Raw genomic sequence first — 20,718 nt, 5'->3', positions numbered from 1 at the left:
ATTATCTTAAATAACCATATATGAGAGGCAAATATATCTCTGAAAATTCTCTACATTATTGAGGAATGTTCTTCTTTAATATAATTTTAATGATTTCAAATTACGGTCCAACAATTTTAGTCAAAGTGTGTAAACAGAATGCCCTTGAATTAATGGTTCTTTATATGCGAACTGCACTGAAAAACTTGAAAGTTTTAAAATATGTCATGTACATTTTGCTCTCGGAGCTCTGAATTAGTACTTGATGTTTGCAAGCATTTCTTGAGCCAGTTCCTTGTAATTCCTCCCAAATAAGACTTTTGCTCCCGAAGTAACCATATAAAATAACGAGAATTTATCCATCAGTCAAGCACTCATTCATTGTGTCTTCAAGTATGCTTTTGTTTTTGATCAACTAATATGTATTGTGTTAATGCCAAGTGTAGGTCATAGTACAATGTGTCAGACAGAAAGGGACAAATGATTGCCCTGAAACTGTTTTTTCTATTTAAAGTTTAGTGAGAATTTCACCGTTTAATTCATCTCTAGCCTGTGTAGTGTCTTTGTAAGTTTAAGACTCACAAACATGGGCTGAATTTCAGCCACTTTGAACTCTTGGGTTGGTATTTTGCATATAAGATGCATTCTCCCCGTTCATACATGGCATCTTTGGACTTCCTTCCATAGCCCAATAAGGCAAAGGTTGTGATCAATTCTGTTCCAGAAAAGAGGGATAATCAGGGAAACATATATAACATGGGAGCTAGATTTCCAAGATGGTTTCCAGTGATCCTCACCTTAGTATGCACATCTTGCAAAACCCTTCTAACAAATAGAACATTGCAGGAATGGAACTTCTCAGATTAAGTTTCAAAAAAGATTTATTTCTGTCGGGAACTCGCTCGCTCGCTCGCTCACTCTCTCTCATTCTCTCTCAATGCTTGCTCTGAGTGAAGTGAGCTGCTATGTCATGAGGCAGTCCTGTGGAGAGGCCCACAGAGCAAAGGACCAAGACATGCCCACAGCCACATGAATGACCTTGGAAACAAATGTCACCCTCCCCCTTCCACCAAGTGAAGCTTCAAATAAGTCCACAGCCCTGCCTTATAGTTTGAATTTCACAAGACTCCATGAGCCACGGGCACTCAGCTAAGTCATGTCTGAACTCCTGACCCACAGAAAATATGAGATAATAATGTTTGTCATTTTAATCCACCAAGAGGTACTATAGTCTCACTGTCTTTCTTATCTCAATAATTTTTATTTTTATTTGCACAACAGTCCAGGACGGGTATTCTTGGAAGAATGTCTCTCCTGGGCAACTTTCTTCTAAGTGGTGACATAAGGACTCAGGCTCCTTCCATGTTGTAGCCATGCCCTCCTTCAGGTTCTGGTTCTTTCCATTCAGCCAACAGATATGGTTGAGATAAAAAGTAAATGGGATATATTTTGGAGGTAGGCGGGGGAGAACAGAGGGTCAATAGGCTTGAAAATGACTATGTCACTTCTGTCCATATTACTTTGGCCAGAATTTAGTAACATGACAAGAGTTAATTGGTCATCTAGCAGTATACCCAGGAGGAGAAAGAAAATACTTCGGTAAAGAATTTATCTGTCTCAACCACATGAGCATAGAGTGTTTGAACCAGGATAGAATTGAGTGTGAAAAAGAGAAGGATGGAAATTTCAGGCAGAGGAATTAGTTCCCTGGGAACAGAAGTACTTGGGCATAGAAGTGGTGGAAAAGCCCAAGAGAGACCACATTCAGGCATTAGCCCTTGGTTTTCTGTAAGAAGTGAATAAAGATGCAAATTTCAAAAGCAACAGGAATCTAATGAAGAAATAAAATGCATATCTTTTAGAAGTATTATTATGCCAAAATATAGCAGATTTTGAGATTCAGAAGTGCTGATGCCAGTTACTCAGGTCAAATTCTAGCAGGATATCAAGACCATCTTACGCATTAGAAACGAGTCCGTGAGAAACGAGTACAAGTGAAACAGGCCCTACGTATAGGTATTTGACTGCATTTAAGTGAAAAACTAGTTCCTTAAGGTAATTCTGCAGTACTCATTCATAGGAGAATGCTGGAAACATTTCCAGCTCATTTCCAACAACAAAAATTTTCACTAACAAATAATTTGGCTGTCAACACATTGCCAATAGTGTACTTTTTAAAATACGGTTTGATTGGCCAGACCTTTAGCCTCTCTGTGCTCTGATTTTAGCTTTCTTTATATTCACATTTCAAATAAATTTTAACGTGTCATCCAAAAGGAGGGTAAAGCTGATATGAAACTTTAAAGGAGAGTAGAGAGATTTGCATGAAATAAGAGAGGATTTGCATTGCCTACATACTTCCTTTCTGAAGCTGAGGATTCCCTTGTTTTCTTAGTTCTGCTAGTGGGAAATGAAAGAAACTAATTCCAGAACATTCCTGGCTGACATAAAGTCAGAACTACTTCCATAAATTTAATAAAGAAATGATGTTATTCCCATGGTTCATTCTTATTTGTAAAACCATAGTGTTTAAATTATATAAATCAGAGAATGGAAGAGAAAATATTCTATTAGACCATATAAACTGTTAAGAAATATTTTTAAATAATTAAAAACTAATTTAAACAAATATTTTCAATTGATCTGAAATCTCTTTCATACTAACAATAACAAGTGATGAGCCCAAGATTTACTATTATTTTGAAAGCTGCCCTTTAAATCCAAGAAGCAGGGTTTAGGGTTTTAATAGAATCTGTTTTATATCAAATAAGCATTTGAGAGAAAGGCAATAAATCTTATTTGAATCTAAAAGATGAATAGATGTTTCTCAACAAGTGTGAATTCTGCTGTTTCCATTTTTATTTGTATTTTAAAACTTTGGCAGAAAATATTTCAACTAATATTTCAACTAACCATCTCAACTGATGGTTTAGGGTCTACTTTATTATTTAAAAAAAATGTTTTTGCCATTAGAATAAGAGGACATCATTTATATCTAAATGATTAGAGTGGCAGTAATTTTGAAAAAAAAAACAATTGAAGGGAAAAATTGGAAATATCACTACAGAAATTCTGCTAGCACATTACCTTTGTAATAGTTGAAAGACGCTTGACTTTATGCTCTAGCCGGGTGTGTCTTATCAGCCATGTCAATTGGAACAAGTTATTTGTCATCCCTGATGGGCCTTTTGTAGCCTCTATGCTACCTTGTGTGATTTTAAAGAAGTCTCCTCCCCCCTGGGCATCATTGAGCAGGAAGCAATCTGCTCAACTGTACAGGGCCGTCCTGCATTAATAGAATCTCTAGCACCTACTAACAGGACCAAAGAAAACAAAAACACCTATAAATGTAAGTATTTTTCAAATATGAGGTGCCATCATCCAGATGATGGGTTGCAAACTGTTTCTGGAAAGGGCTAGAGAATCAATATTTTAGGCTCTTCAGGCAACACCATCTCTGCTGCAACTGCTCAGCTGTGTGGTAGCAGCTTTAGAAGCAGAAGCCACACATGATATCTAAACAAACGAGTGTGGCCACATTCCAATAAAGTGTTCCAATAAAACTTCATTTGTGGACTCTAAAACTTGAAATCCGTAGAATTGTCATGTGTCACAAACTATCATTCTTCTCTTCATTTTTTCCAAAACATGTAAAAATGGAAAAAATATTCTTAGCTCACAGGCTGTATAAAAATGCATGGTAGGCTGGATTTGGCTGAGGGCAGTAGTTTGCTGAATCCTGATCTAGATCCTTTATCTAATTACCTAAAAAAATCTCAAATCTTGCTACTCAAAGTGCCATCGTGGGAGCTTATTAGAAACACAGAATCTTGGGTCCCCTCCCAGGCTGATGGGGTCAGAGTCTGGATTTTTAGCAGGATTTCCTAGATGATTCTCGTGCTCCTTTAAATTTGAGAAGTCATGATGTGGAACACAGTTAAGAATCAGAAAGAGTAGAGAAAATAACAGGTTTTCTGAGTAGAGTAAGTATATACCACAAAACCACATGCTAAAGGCTGTGGAATTATGAATATAAGAGCCCTTTAGGCTGTCTCGAAGAGCCAAGTTTTATATAAATATAAATATAGATATAAATATAGATATAGATGTAAATGTACATGTAGATATATATATACACATTAAATGTGCTATGTGTGTTTAAGTTCATACATACACACGTAGTCTGATGGTAGGGCTTACCATCCACAGCAAATTGCAAGTGGAAGGCATTTCTGGAGCTGGAGTCCATTTGATAATGCTAGCAAATAATATCTAGAAGCCTGAAATAATTTTTAAAAAATGAAATCAAATTAAAATTCGAAAAGATCAGGAGTCCGGACTCACTCTGTGTCAAGTTGGACATTTGTATGTGCACTCCTCAGTCTCTAAGGGCATCATCATATTACAGCAAAATGCAGTAGCTGATGTTCATAGTGATAACCCCAGGGCAGCAAGGAAAGGTTAAATTATGTTCAGTGTTCTCTGCTTAAGAAGATTGGGACATGTCCATGCACTTTAAGAAGATTTCCATCACCGGCAGTTAAAAGGAAAAGAATGGTTGTGCTTTAAAGATGCTTACCTTCAATTATGTGACAAGTTTTTATGTAGAATGACATTCTCCACTGATGCTAGATAGCCATGGTTTTTGTCTAAGTTTTGTTTAAAGTGTTACATTTCATTTAAAATTCCTGAGGATCTACATCTCTGATCTGGGGTTTCACACTGTCCCATTTGAGAAGAGGCAAGATCATCTTCATTTTATTTGTTCTTTTCACCTTTAACTTCTTAATAAGACCAGAAGGCTGCTATTACAGGTTAGCAGGTGATTGTGGACATCAGAAAACAATATGCTTTTCTTTCCTCCTCTCTAATTTTTCTCTCCCCTGATTCCCAACAGAATCCTGATCCATTGCTTTGCCATTAATTTCTCTCTCTCTCTCTGCATCTACTTAAATACATAATTTTTAATGTTTATCATTTATTTTTGAGAGAGAGAGAGACAGACAGACAGAGCATAAGCGAGGGAAGGGCAGAGAGAGAGGGAGACCCAGAATCTGAAGCAGGCTCCAAGCTCTGAGCTCTCAACATAGAGTCCAATGCAGAACTCAGACCCATGACCCGTGAGATCATGACCTGAGCCAAAGTCAGACATTTAACAGCCTGAGCCACCCAGGCACCCCTAAATATTATATTTAGTGCATTAAATGTTATCCTATGACTCTCTTCCCCAACTTGTCATATACCATAACACAAAAAATACATAAGGAGATAAAAGTAAGATCTATAGATGGCTGAATTAATAGAGATGAGAAGTAAAATTATTGTCATAAGCAATGTGCACAGGCTGAGTACTTTGACTTCGAAGGGTCATGAGATCCTTTTACTCTTCTCTTCGAGTGTAAGAAGCTAGGGCAGCTGAAGACTGAATGAAGACTGATTACAGAACCACCTGTAATGCTGAGCATTTTTAAGTTTCATGTCCGTCTTCTTCTCTGTTGGATGTTAAAGTGACAGCGGGGACAGAAGGGTTTTAGAGAGGGTAGAATATGTTAGAAAAACACCAGCAGAGAGAAAAGGAGGGACTGGCAGTGGTAGGAACCATTCTGGTTTCTTCCATGAAATTCTAATTGAGAACTCAGGGCATGGCAGACTGCAGAGGATTCTACTTCTTTGAGCTCTGGTCAGGCCTGTCATTGATATGATATCCAGTTCCTAGGCAATTCTCCCCATATGCTATATTTAAATTAAATGGCAAAATGATCTGCATTAATGAGGGCCCAGAGCACTGTCGGTACACTAGTAGGAAAGTCATACTTATGGTAATTCAGTTTCAATAGGTTGGTTGTGTAAAGAGAATGGCTGACAGCAGGTTATCAAAGCAATTTCCAAGTGGGCAACTGAAGATGGGCATTCTGACTGAATAGGGACAAAAGAAATGCTTCAAGGACGTAGTGAACATACTTTGTAATAACGTGGGAAAGCCAGCATTAGCTCAGAAGTCAAGCAGCATGGAACAGCTGGCAGGAAGCAAATGGGGATTGAGTAATTCTCATTGAGGAAAAACATGGCGCTGGTAAGGGAGCAGCCTACATGAAGACCTCGGGGTGACAACCAGAGACATAAGCTGTATATCAAAATGCACGGGCACCCAGCTCAAATGAGCTTCATACTACAAATCAGCTTTCGCGGCGATACCCGTAAACAACAAATTTCATATGGAAGAGGTGACAATTATTTAGTGCTGAGGGTTTTTTTCCCCTCTAAAATTAGAAAACACTGTGTTTTTTTTCCTTGAATATCTTTTTTTCCAAATCTCTGCTATGTGTTTGGCACTAAGTGTCCAATGCTAGGCGTTGGAGGTGTAGCCATGAAGAGCACAGAGCCCAGATCTTGTACTTGAGGAGCTTATATTTGAGTTCCTGACTAATTCAATAGAGTTTCTTCTTCTGACTGGAAAAATACATCAGTGTTGCTGTTCTATCTATGCAAATGTTTTCATCATTTCCCAGCATTTCCTTTCAGAGAGCTTTAATTATGGATTACATCCACACATTACCATTTCTGTTCGTTCATAAGAGTCCAAATTTTCCACTTCTGCGTTTTTAAGAGGCAAGCTCTAAGGCAAGTGAGGGGTTCTGTAGGGGGAGACATGTATTTTCTCACTGAGGGAGATGTTCATCATCAATCCCCCTGCTCAAATGAAGAAGGCTGTACCACCCCTTAAATCGTCAACAACTTTCGGGGTTTGTTATGCTAAATGAATGACATGTTGGTATGTCAAATGGGAATCCAGTTTGGGAGGTACCCAAGCTACCTCGTGGCAAGGCTGCTCAAGGAGAAGATTTTGGTCCCAAACCACCCTGTTATGAATTTTGCCCAGAGGAGAGCAGAGGACTAAGATAGTATCTCAAGCGCCGTCGGGAGTGTGGGATGAACAACACTGCATGTCTTTATAGGTGAAGGGTTAAATGTGAGCTCAGGATATAGGCTGACTTTTAACAAACGCTGAGGAAGCCTTTCTCCCTGTCTCCGTGCACTTGAGAATTTAGCATCTTTGTAGATATCCGGAAAGGCTGCACCTGAAAGAATATTTTCCCCATGAAATCTTCCTAGCAGAGATGCTGTTCACAACAAAGCTGGCCTCTGATCTTGCCCCACAACCTCACAGGGTGTGGCAGGCAGAGCTGGACCCTGGCCCAGAGTGCTCCTCTCAAGATGACTGCTCTGAGAGTCTCCCATGGGCCATCTTGTTATGACTGATGCTGCCTAGCCAACAGCTGTTGGGACGACTTTCGTGTAGATTTCATCCTATTGCTAAAGAGACCTCGTCTGCTTGGAAGCATTTTGATGCTTGACTCTGAATTTATACTGTTTCACAGTATATAAAGGCAATAAACCTACCTTTCTTTCACCTTCTTTTTGCTTTCTCTCTCCCTCTCTCTCTCTCTCTTTCCCCTCTTTGGAGGACCAATTCCTCTAACGCACGATGAAGTTAATTTTGAAAGTGTGGCCCCGAAATAATACGAAAAGTAGTTTCACAGAGGAGCGAGGTTGTTCAGTCAAGTTGAAAGAAGCCTGCATTCTTTCATTTGCATGAAGCTCTGTGCATGGTGCTATCTGTTAAAGTACGTTGAATAGATAGTACTTACATTACATATAAATGTGTGTTGTTTTGAACTGTTTATGTCAGTAAAGTAAATCTAATGACACAAACATAATAATACCTTAACTGCTTTTATAACCAGTTTACAATATTTATTGTTTGTGGAGCACAGTTAGTGCTATCTGCAATTCAACAGTAATTTTCAATCACAACCTCAAAATAGTTAGCGTTAAAAGGAATCAATATGTACTACATTTTATTGCATACCCATGGGCAATAGCTCGCTGTTAATGATCACAACTGCCAACTTATATCTATCACAGTAATTTTTCTCTTCATAAATTAAATGGAGAGAAGTGTGAACGAAAGCCTAAGATCATGCAGTGATATTTCAGTATCCTGCTCTGTCTCTCATTTTTAAGAAAAGGTGTTTTTTTTTAAGCTTCGGCTATGCATTCCATTATTGGGAATTATTACCAGCAAGGGCTCGGGTTCTGCTATCAATATCAGCAATGGAAGGAATACCAAGAAGGCTGGTAATGCTCTTTACTTTATGTTTTTCATGTCACTAGGTATAAAAACCTAGCTCTTTAAAATCGATCCCTAGAATCTTACCTGAAAAGATCCGTCTATGCCAAATGCATGTCATTGTAGAAAGAAATGCAGTTTGATTGGATTTTTTAAATGTGTTAAATGGTACATTCTTGGATCATTACTGTGTATTGTCTGTTGGGGGGGCGGGGAGGTTCGTGAGAGCCTAGGGAGGGCCAGGGTGGATTCTGTCTTGAACATCCTTTATTTGGTTGTTGTTTTATCAAATATGTAGTAATGTCACCATGTCACATTTGTGCCAGACGCTGCTAGTTATTGAACTTACCAAAAAAACTGAAAATGAACAAGGAACAAGAAAGAAAAAAAAAAAATAACAAAAAACTATAAGGGCTGGTAATTGATAGAGACCAACAAAATTTGAAGTTAGCCCTGGATTAGAATTCAAACACCCTCATTTATAAGTTGTGTGAGTTTAGATCTAGTTACTTAATGTCTTCATAAGAGTCTTCGTGCCCTCATGGGTTTAATGGGGATAATTTAGTACCTATAATGTTGACAGAATTAAATTAGGTCATTGTAGTTATGAGTATCATTCATGACACCAAGGAAAGTCCCTGCTTTCAAGGTGTTCAGTCTGGGGACACGAAAGGGTGATGGGCAGGCAAACTGGTAATTGTGGTACAGGGTGACAGCTACGGGAGGTATGTTGAAGGTTTCTGAGAACATAGCTGAGTGCCTTGGGAACCGAGCCTGGTTGGCTTAGAGCTAGAAGGCCAAAGGCTCTCCACTAACCCTTTGTAAATTGCCTGGTTCCTTCAAGAATTCTGATCTTTGGACCTTCCAGGATCCTCTGCAAACTGAATGTCAATGATCAGGGCTCTTAGTGCTCGTCGCCACCAATCCCTCCAAGCCCTACTGTGTGCAAGGCACTGAGCTAGATCCTAAAGACGGGTGACATGAAACATCTCCTCTCAAGTTGCTCACTGCTTGGCACGGGCTCTGTCAGAGGGCACGCGGCCCCTTTCTGACTGACACTCAAAGCGACTTCATTGTGGTGGTTTTGTTTCTTGTGATCAATTATTCTGCTTCAGGAGAAAGCATTTTTCCTGGGAGTGGAGGCCTACAAAAAAATGGCTTCAAATCCCAAGCACCAAGTGCACCATCCTGATGCACTGTCCTTCCTTCCCTCTCTGCTGGTACAGTGCAGGAGGCACTGCTTCAGGGGTCAAGTTTCCCCCACCCCATTTTTGCGCACCCACTGTCTCAATAAATGGGCACCCTCAGTGATCCCATCTCCTCTGTGCGTCTTCAGCTTTTGCCTTTCTAGGGCATTTTTCCATTTGCACTTAATCATAAACGACCTATCAGAAGGTCTTCACTTGACCTAAGTCTCCATGCAAATAACATTCTGTTTGGATTTTTTTTCCCCACCATTCTCTTCTATAGAGTTGAGTGTGTTCCTTGCCCTCACCTTGTACCCTGTGCTCACACCATCCCACTCAGCCTCCGCTTCTACCATTACATGGAATGTCCCATGATGCTTCTCTGTTCATATTTTGTCCTTGTATTTGGACATTCACCTTTGACCACTCCCTCCTTGACACCCTGGTTTTCCATGTTATCGCATTTTTCTTTCCCTCCTCTGGACCCTTGACCTCAATCTCCTTGTGTAACTCTACCTTTAAGTACTTTATGAAATGTACGTATTCCTCAGACCCTGTCCTAATCATCTTTCTGTCTCATTCTTTATTCTCCACTTGGGTTATTTCCTTCACTCCCACGACTTCAGTTAGCATTTTTATGTTGACCCTTCAGTGTATATCTACAACTTTCCACAGATACCTCCTTTGTGTATTGGGCATATAGACAATATGTATAATCTGTATCTCCAGTCTGAGGGAATAAACAGCTTTATTGGCAGTTCATGCACATGGCCAGAATCAGGCTCATGGATCTTATCACAAACCTGTTCCTCTCCTCATATTTCTACTATGGGCAGGTAGCACAGTTGGTAGCTAAAATGTGAAACAAAAAATTTCTTCTATCTCTCTAATCACCCACTAAGCCCCATGAATGTCAGAAATCGTCTTTAAGCCTGTTCTTTCCTTCATCCACTCGTGCCTCTGCCCAATTTTTTTTTTTTTGCCACATTGCAACCCTAAGTGATCTTTTTTTTATTTTTTTTAAGTTTATTTATTTATTTATTTTGAAGAAGAGAGAAAGTGCAAGCAGGAGAGGGGTAGAGAGAAAGGGAGGGAGACAGAATCCCAAGCACACTCCACACTGTCAACTCAGAGCCCAATGCTGGGCAGGATCCCAGAAACCATGAAATCATGACCTGAGGTAAAGTCAGACACTTAAGTGACTCATCCACCCAGGTGCCCTAAAGTGGTTCCTTCATAAGTCAAGCCTTAGAATCTCCAGAGAATACTTTCATACCTTAGGATAACTAAGTCCCAAGCCTTTAACATGCTCTTGAGTTAGGGTAATCATATCATTTATCACTCATTCCCAGACACATTGGAGAGTAAAAGGAGTAATTTTTACTATACCACGACAGCTAGTATAACTTAGGCATGTCCCAACCTATCTAAGACATATGGTCACTATTCCTAGAGAGCCTTGAATGGGTGATCCCTCAATAATTTCTCTGGTCTCATCTTTCGCCATTTTTCCTCTGTGTTCACTTTCATTCAGATTTACTGGTCTCCTTCCAGTTGCTCAGCAGTTCTAAGATATTCACCCTCCCACATTATTGTGTTGTTTCTTCAGCCTGAAACATACTTTTCCTCATTAAAACCTTCACAATCATTCAGGTCTCAGTAGACCATCCTTTTCCTGAAGAAAGTCTTCCAGGATTTGGTTAGGTTTGTCTCATTAGGATGCTAATATACACTAAGTCTCTTTCACTAACTTGGCACAACAGGAATTACTTTTTTTTTAAACTTTATTTATTTATTTTGAGAAGGACAGAGAGCATGAGCAGGGGAAGGACAGAGAAAGAGGGAGAGAGAGAATCTGAAGCAAGCTCCATGCTGTCAGCGGGGCTTGATCTCACAAACTCTGAGATCATGACCTGAGTCAAAACAAGAGTCAGACACTTAACCAACTGAGCCACCCAGGTGCCCCAGAGTTACTTTTTAAATGTCTGGCTTGCAGGTACCTAGATTGTAAGCCTATGAAGGCAGATAACTATTTGGTCTTTCCTGCCTTTGTATCCTAAACTTCCAGGACAGGACCTGGTTGAAAAGATAGAGGGCGCTCCATTAATGTTTGTTAAATGAACGAGTGAAGGTACCTTGTTAGGTGAAATCTTGCTGAAGATAGGACAGGACTCACAGCTCAGATGGATGGTTGGAGTAGGTGATCCTTGTGTTTATTTGTTGCCACAGATGCTATAAATTTGTGTTTCAAAGTATTCCAGACCAGTACATTTCATGTTTTAGGAAGATGAACCCCTGTGACTCAAGCCCACTTTTTTCTTCCTTTGGTAACTGTGGCATTTCCTTTTATTGAGCTGTTTTACCTGGTGAGATTCTAAGGGCTTTATGTCTACCACCGAATCCCTACAACAAACTCTGTGTATAAAGTATGATCATATCTGCAATGTGGATTTTCATGTTATGGATGAGGAAGCTGAGGTTCAGAAATGTTAACCTATTTACATAAATTTAAATAGTTAAAAGAGAGAAAGCTGGCTAATATATGAGAATTTCTCCTAGGATTACACCTGAAATATGGTCTCCTATCTGTTACTTTCCAGTTCCTCTGCTTTAACTTTCTAAAGATCACTACTTCTTTTAAAATATTTTCAAGATTTTGCTGTAAAATTTACCTCCTCCAGTAATTTCCACATAATCAACCTGTTGCTGTGTATTGCTTTTCTTATGGTGACATGATATGAAATCTGTTGATAGTGTTCATACGTTACTTTGTGATGGTTCTCATTTCCTCTCATGTTTACCTACAACACTTCCATCTGAGATAAGGCTGTTGTCTTCAGGGTGGGGGTGGAGGGGTTTTATTTGTGTGTATGCTTGTGTGTGTGTGTGTGTGTGTGTGTGTGTGTGTGTGTGTGTGTTTTGTAGCAGCCACTCTAAGTGATCACATACATAGTGAATACTCAAATACCACTGCCTGAATTCATAGTGTGGTATAACTCTTATGAAGACTCTATAGTATGGTTAAGAGGTTATTACCCTAGGTGGATGGCATGACCTTGGCCAATTATTTAACTGTTCTGTGTCTCAGTTTCCTAATCTGTAGTAGAATGGGGCAAGAATAGTACCTACCTTGTAGATTTGTCAAAAGAATTGAATAGTTATTTATACATGCATGCAAATAGAATGGCCATTATAACTTTAACAGTTGGCCATAGTGCTGTATGGGTGAAATCTGCTGTTGGGGCAGGAAGGAGGAGTCCTTTATTCTTATTCTTCAGCAAGGATTAGTGGTGACTGAATTTATTCAGATTTGGAGACAGCAATGTGTCCAGCTTCCCCCACCCTCACCCCTCTCTCCCAGGCCCTCTTCCCTTGCATATCTGTTCTTGCTTTGATTTTCCTTTACTCTTTCTTTCCAGCTTTCAGAATGTGTTTCTCTTCTTCTTTGTGCTGTCAGTACTTTAGACAATTAAAAAGACCCATGGCTGACAGTGGTAACAGCAAAGCTCTCAATGGTTTCATCAAATTCATTTAGTAGATGAAAGGCATTATTTTCTTTAGTGATGGACTAGATGGTGAAGTACAAAAATCAACAGGGGGCAAGAGGTAGTTTGTGGGTTTCTATCTTGGAGGAGTTGACTGCAGCTCAAAGGAGACTTGCAAAGAACATAAAAATTCACATTAATGCTGAGTGAGAATTCCATAGAGTCCTCTCAATTATCTCTGATTTTGGCAAGAAGTGCAGCTGATCCAAAAACAAGTTGATAATGTTCTTACAATCGCCTTCAAATGGAGAATTCTAATTCCAATAAAGTACTTGTTCACTTCCCCTCCTTTCTTTCCCTCAATCAATATTCTTTGAGTTTCTTCTATTATTTGGTGAAGAAAGCTTCAATTAGCTGATTATCTGTCTTTAGCACATTTCTTTCACTCCATATAGTATTTGATTACCTGCAAACAAAGAAAGCTAATAATCTATTTATATCAAGGAGGATGTTTGGTCTGCAGGAGTCAGAGAGCATCTGAAACCAGCTGGGCTGGAACTTGACCTGAGGGAGAGGGTTTAGATGAAGTCCAACCGGTTGTCAGAACACCCAGGGAATAGTTACAACACTGAGTTTGAAATACACAAACCCTGTACTCTGATTGGGAATAGATTTGTAAATCTAGGATTTTCAAATGGGTGTGTCTTTTTACTGTCTGTGGATACTTTAAATAAAGAATTCGGGCACACTGTGAACTCTGCTTCTGCAGAAGTCTGCTTCCACACATGGCACTGGATCGTTCTATCCCGCTTGTCAAACCATGCTAAGTAGTAAAATCTGTTCTGAACATCATGTAAAGCTCCAGATTAAACAGCTCTGTCTTTTCTAAGCTTCATCCCTGTCTGACTCATGCCTGGCTAAGGGTTTAGCAAGGGTAGTTCACGTTGTCTAGTGCCTAGTCACATGAAGAGTCTTACCAAGTAGCAAGATATCTCAAGATATCCTGTTGGATCGTCATAGGGAAAAAAAAAAAAGAAAAAGAAACCAATTGGTAAAATTTGGAAGCAATGTCTCTTCATTGCTACGACTACTAGGTAACATTTTGAGGGTGCTTATGAGGTGCCACACACAGGTTTAAATACTACACTTGTAAGAATTCTTCTAATCTTCACAACAGCTCTGTGAGGTAGACACTGTTACTACATCCACCATATGGATGAAGATATTTAGGAAAAAAAAACAAAAACAAAAAGCTTATCAATTTGCCTGAAGTTAGCAATTTGTTAGAGGCAGAACCAAAATGATACCCACAACAATTTGACTCATTGTCTTTCATGCATTGGAATAGCTCTATCAATTTCTACAACAGAAAAAGTAGTTTTACTCCAGTAACCATGAGTTTAGAAAAGGAGCACCTGGGTGGCTCAGTTGGTTAAGCATCTGATTCTTGATTTCAGCTCAAGTCATGATTTCACGGTTTGTGGGATTGAGCCCCATATGGGGCTCTGTGCTGACAGCGTGCAGCCTGCTTGGGATTCTCCGTCTCTCTCTCTCTCTCTGCCCCTCCCCTGCTAGTGCTTACACTCCCTCTCTCTCTCTCTCTCTCTCTCTCTCAAAATAAATAAATAAATAAATAAACAATAAGAATTCTAATAATGAAATAAAATAAACCACAATGATGTTGAGTAGAATGTCAAAGAACTAAATACATGATAATAAAGACGCTAAGAACATTGACAATTGACCAGAGATGATCTAAGTATTTGCATACCACTCTGTTTTGAATGTTTCCGGTCATTTCCAATTTTTTATCATTCTCTTCCTGCCACAAGCATAAATGAAAACTTATATAACAGGAGTTCCCCACTGTCCTAGATACTTTAGATATGCCACAATTCTCAAGAGAATTAAACACTCATTAAAATACCTTCTTGGCGCTTATTCTTTGTGAAGGAAGTGTGACGAACACCACCCGTCTGTCCCTCTGAACATTCTCCCTCACCGCGCTTGATGTTTCAGGTGGCTGTGTTGAATGAATGTAGTTGTCAAGCACATATTCACTTGGTTTCTTGTTGAGCGGACCCAATTTGTGGCCCTGACAGAGGAAAGGATGGAAGGAGAATGAGGCTGGGATATACCCTGGAATATACCCTTTCCTTCCTGACGGATCACCTCATGTTGACTGATTACAAATCCCAAGGTTCCTGTTAGGTAGCCCTCTGTCAAAAGTTCTTTTAGGATACAGTGACGGCCCCCTCCCTTTACTCCACAGGCCTGTGGGTCCAGTAATGCTCCCTACTCTTGCTAATCTCAGAGTTCTTCCGTGTCCACAAGTTGGCAAATAGTGCTTTCACCCTCCTTAATTACTCAACTACTCAGTGCAAGCTTGCCATCTATTTCCTGCCTAAATCCTTGGGGAAACAGAGACCTTTGGAATTTAGTACAATTCTCTCCACGTAATATTACTGTTTTCTATTCAAAACCAATGTTTCTACCTTTTTTTCCAACTGAAGGAAACTCTACCAAGTTTCTCCACTCCTAAGCTTATGGTATAATTTCTGAAACTCAGGTGGAATTTGTAGCCTTTTATTTAACAGCAATTCTAAGTTGTGAGTAATTTCCATTTTAATCATAGAGGAAAAAATCAAATTAATTGTGCATGACAGAATTAGGTAATGTCATTACCATCTCTGTATATTACCAGAGTCATTGAAGTCAAGAGCCTTTCTGATGATGGATAAACTGCTTGACTGCCTGATGTTGGTGAACTAATAATTTTCTGAGTAGTTATTGAATCCTGAAATTATTTAGGTGCCATGAAGAATACAGATGAGATGAAAATAGATCTGTGTGCGATTATAGGAGATGAACAATCTAAATACTTCTCAGAGGTTCTGGTTCTTTTATGAATGGGGGTAGGTAGAAACTCACTAGAGTTAGAACTATTCTATCTTGATTATCTGCATCGGTAACTCTTTCCCCCATGTGTGTATCATCTTCTGAAAATCCAACTCTTAAAATACCTTGCTGGGATTTAAGACCTCAGGATTTATATTTTATTACATGGCTGCCTATAGTGAACAAATAAATGAAGAATTGACTTAATGCTGTGGTATAGACATACTCTTAATGGAAGTTTTTTTTCTTTTTAAGCACAGGAATTATAGATTAATATCTCTCAAACCATTCTGTATCTTGAACCATGAATATGATTAATACAGCCAGGTGTTCATGGGAGCTTCTTGGGAGATTTATAGAAGGAGATTGTAAGAAAAATGTGAATATCAAATACATATTTAATACTTAATGTACTTATCGCTACACAAAAATTACTAAGCTAACCAAGAAATGTAAGTTGGCTATTGCAACAGTTAGCCTTTGGTGCATATGAAATCACCCCAAAACCCTTAACACGTATTTACTTAACCCTTAAGACTGCCGGTCAGGAAATTGGGCACAGCTGGGTAGTTCTTCTGTGTTAAACTGTGTTCACTCACGCATCCCGAGTCTGCAGCCAGGTTGACTGGCAGCTGGCTAGTCCAAGATCACCTCTGCTAGGAGCACTCGTCTCTGCTCCACATGGTCTCTCGTCCTCCAGCAGGTTAGCCAGGCTTGTTCATATGGCAGCTGGGCAGGGTTCCAAGAGGGCCAGTAGAAGCATGCAAGGAGCTTCCTGACATCACTTCCATCACATTGCATGGGCTAAAACAAGTCACCAGGCAGATCAGATTCGAGGGCAAGAAATCGCATTTGTGCACTGATGGGAAGAGATTCTAAATCCCAAAGCAAAAGGCACAGAAACAATGGAAAGGAAGGGATTGGGACCATTTTACAATCTATCAAAATTATATAATAAGAAGCAATGTGGAATGGGAGCAATGAACCAAATACTCTGTTGTGGTTTTGTGACCGAAGGCGGTGGGGAAGGAGGAAACGTTGTTTTGTATGTATCAACACATACAGGGAGTACACACACGTATGTAGAGACTTCTGTTAAATATTCCTCAGACATAAGCAAACCTCACCCCTACCAACACCCCACTACTGTTTCTCTGAACCCTGCCCAATCTACAGTTTTTCTTTTTCTTTCTTTTTTTTTCTCGGCTTTTCTGTACTCTCCCTTTACTCACTCCCTGACTCCCAGATCTGCTCTCTTCCTTCTCTGAGTAAGTTTTATACTTCCCTAGTCGCTCTCATCCTCCTTACTGTCTATTCCAGAATCTGGCAGAAGCCAAGTCAATGAAGAAAACACTCAGCCATTTGGCAGCACGAAGAGGCAGTTAGATGCCAGCTTCTAAAGGGCTAGAGGACATTTAAGCCCCAAGTGCTGGGAATCTTACTGAAAGTACAGACAGAACAGAGGAAGAAGTACTTGAAAGACTATTAGCTAGCCAGAGCTTGGCCCCATCACATTTATACCATCGCCTATTACAAGAAGGTTTCCATGTTCTTGCTTAAGCCAGCATGAGTAGAAGGAAGAATGGATCAATGAGCATCTGTGTGAGAGAGTTCCCCAGAAATAATGAAAGCTTGTCTCAGCCCTTTCAGAATAAGACCTAGAGAAAGTGATTCCCAGAGCATAACGGAACTCTGGATGCAGGTGAAAATGAAGAAAAGGATTTCAAATTCCACTGATAATCCACAGTGCAGTTAATCTCCGAATGGTTACTGAGATGTGTATTGTAATCGGAAGCACAAAAGTAGCCATTCATTTCTTTTTATACAGTACTTGATATTGTACTCAGACATATAGAAGGCTATTCCTTAAACCTCTATTTTCTATTTTTCATTGTTATTCTTTTAATACAAACCTTGCCCCTTACCCAAGCCAGGATTGTGACTCCATTGAGGGTTTTTCAGACATCATTAACCGCAGGAAGAGAACATAACACAGCAGAAACTTGGGATTGAATAACAACCCTGAAATTCAAACTGACATCATGTATTATTGTTTGCATTATATACTAAACAGTTATTAGGAACAATTAGCAATTAAAGACTCTTAGGTGCAGTTATATGGTTTTCTACAATATATCCTGAATAGCAGGATTAAGTGCTTTGGCTGCAAGCCAATCGTCAAAAAGCCCACAGAAAACTCTAATCTAAAATGTGTGCTCCTTTATAGCCATCGAATGAAGCACGTTAATCAAGTAAAGGCACACATAAGATGGGGAGACTTCGGGTATATACTTTTACTATGAAGAAAATTTTCGTTTTATCAGAAATCCATGCAGCCCATAAGAAATAATCAGATTTACACTTGCTTTTTCTTCTTTACTTTCATCAAAAAGAGACATATAACAAACACAGATTTCCAGATATCCAGAAATATTTTAAAAGAATAGATCCTGATTCCAGGACAAAGTTAGTATAATTTATTCAACCTTCTATTTCTTCAGTACTTGACAGGGATACTTGGTGTTTATTCACCCTAAATATTCTTTCTGAAGCATCAAAGTGAGATAATATAATGGTCAAGCCACTTTAACATTAAGTATAGTCTATATATGTTTCCTTCCTTAACAATTAAATATAGCAATCTTTAGATTCTTTACAATATTCATCCTGCCAAAGGGCCACATTCCGAGTCATACTGAATAAATTGATATTGTGTTTTAATATGCATTGTGTTTATTTGATTGATCTCAGAGTGCTAGCTTCAGTTTACCCACCTTTAGTCGTTACTTAGATTTTTTTGTGTTCAGATCAGGAATTATTTCTATAAAATGATAAAATAGTGAACTGAGCTCAATCTCTAGCACTGTTTTAAAGAAGGCAGAGTGACTGAAAGTGCGTGTTCAGCCTCTAGAGAGTACTTAGTACCGAAAAATAGAGAAGCTTATTAAGTAGAGCATAAGGAATTCTCAACTTCTTGCTAATCTTGATTAATCAGATCTTTGGAATAATCTGTAATAAACAGCTGAGCCATAGTGGATAACATAAATTACATTCTTCTAAATTTCAACGTGCCAACAAAATAGTTAGGGTACAGGAAGTAAACCTAAAAGGCTAGAGGACAAAACCTGAGTGACTCAAACTTTAAATACACTCCACTTGTCTTCTAAGCCAGTGGATACATTTAAACTTGATAGAGATACACAACTATGCAAAATTAGAAGCGAAGTTTACGTTAACAAGCCTTGTTTTTCTAACATGAAAATAGAAAAACAGATGCTCACCTAGCAAAATACTTTATGGAAAATAGTAACCAGGAACCAGGGATTAAGTACAAGTTCTCATTTCATACTGAACATGTATATACCCGAAGTCTCCCCATCTTAAGTTCTGGAATTTTTCCAAAATACAAACTTAAGAAAGTAAGCTATGATTTTTGGTATGTCACTAAGGGATTTTTCTTTTTTTATTATTATTTTTTTTCATCTGGCTGTACCGCCTAGCCCTCTGGTCCCTGGAGCCTGCACTCATGGATTGGGTTTCTTGCAAGCCATGGGCTTGCTTTTCCTTGTGCTGGAGCGAACTCATGTTCCCCAGTAACTAAAGGTTTTTAAGAGATGTGTTGTTCTCATTCTAATTGAGTGCAGAGCAATCTTCAATAGTGAGTGGGGCACAAAAGGTCTTTTACATGCAGACTGCGGATGAGCCCTTGAAGCGTCTGGGATGCCTGGGAGCCTTTGGTTGCTGCTAGTGACATGCACCTCCAGGAGGTGGAGCTGTGGCTCAGTCTGAAAACTCACGTCTTTTCAGACCTGCTCAGGGGCGGGGGGCGGGGGGGGGGGGTGGGGTGGGGAGTGTAAACATCTTAGATTTTCTGTTAAGCAGCTTAAAAAGGAATTTTTGTTGGATGACACTGGAAGGTAGGAAATGGGTTGAAAGCACAGATATGTAGATTATCTACAAAAAAGTTCCCAAACTGAAAGCATTTAATACATTAATACGTAAGTGTGGGAGAATGTGAAGGAATTGAAACCCAATAGAATAGTCAGATAGAGCTCAATATTTTATGACCTCTTCCAGGGGGAGAAAAATAGGCTATTTTTTGGAAAGTGAAAAAGAATAAAAACAAATAAGAGGTGTTGGTGGTGGGGGTTTCTTAAACAGAAGATCCTCATTCCAAAATTCTGATGAGAGATAATGATGATGATGATGATGATGATGATGATGATGATGATGTTGGTGATGATAAAAATGGTGCTATTTTAGGGGCGCCTGGGTGGTACAGTTGGTTGAGCATCGAGTTCGGCTCAGATCATGACGTCACGACCTGTGAGTTCGAGCCCCACATCAGGCTCTGCACTGGCAGCTCAGAGCTTGGAGCCTGCTTCAGATTCTGTCTCTCTCTTTCTCTCTTTCTCTCTTTCTCTCTCTCCCCCCCTCCTCCACTCATGCTCTGTCGTCTCTCAAAAATGAATAAATGTTAAAAAAATTTTTAAGTAAATAAAACAGTGCTATTTTAGATTTCCCATCCGTTTACACTATTTTTTTTTAACCTAAATATCTCCCCTTCCATCTGATTTTTTTTTTCTTTTACCTTTATTAGTAGTTAGGGTGTTATTGTACCTCTCATGAATTCGAAGTATATGCTTTCATCTCATTGTGTACCTTCCATCAAGAAGAGTCATTTATGAATGATTTCTCAAAGTGCAATGATAGAGTTAAGCTGCCAGCCAGACAGGGCAATCATCCAATTGTGCAAACTCCCTCTACATGGAGACAAACATTCTGGATGTGTGGCTTAGGGCCTGAATGTGTTCCTCCTGGTAGCCAGCTGTTTTGGCAACAGTATTGCAGCAGAAATTTCAGAAATACGTAGCATCCATGACACTAATAATTGCATTTGAATAGTTTTTATTTTTTATCTTTTTATTTTTTTAAACTTTTATTTTTTTTTAATTTACATCGAAGTTGATTAGCATTTAGTGCAACAATGATTTCAGGAGTAGATTCCTTAAGGCCCCTTACCCATTTGCCCCATCCC

General features: G+C 39.2%; 1 long non-coding RNA gene across 2 annotated transcripts in view; it reads left to right on the top strand.

Moving 5' to 3' along the window:
• The window catches only part of LOC132691500 (uncharacterized), a 1,565,096-nt gene that overhangs the window by 1,064,843 nt on the left and 479,535 nt on the right, over positions 1–20,718 (top strand). The gene's annotated exons all lie outside the window — the stretch shown is intronic.

This window comes from Panthera onca, chromosome B1, assembly GCF_046562875.1.
Source record: "Panthera onca isolate mPanOnc1 chromosome B1, mPanOnc1 haplotype 2, whole genome shotgun sequence".
NCBI lineage: Eukaryota > Metazoa > Chordata > Mammalia > Carnivora > Felidae > Panthera > Panthera onca.
The sequence above is the reverse complement of the archived record's forward strand: the minus strand, read 5'-3'. Positions and strand labels throughout refer to the sequence as shown.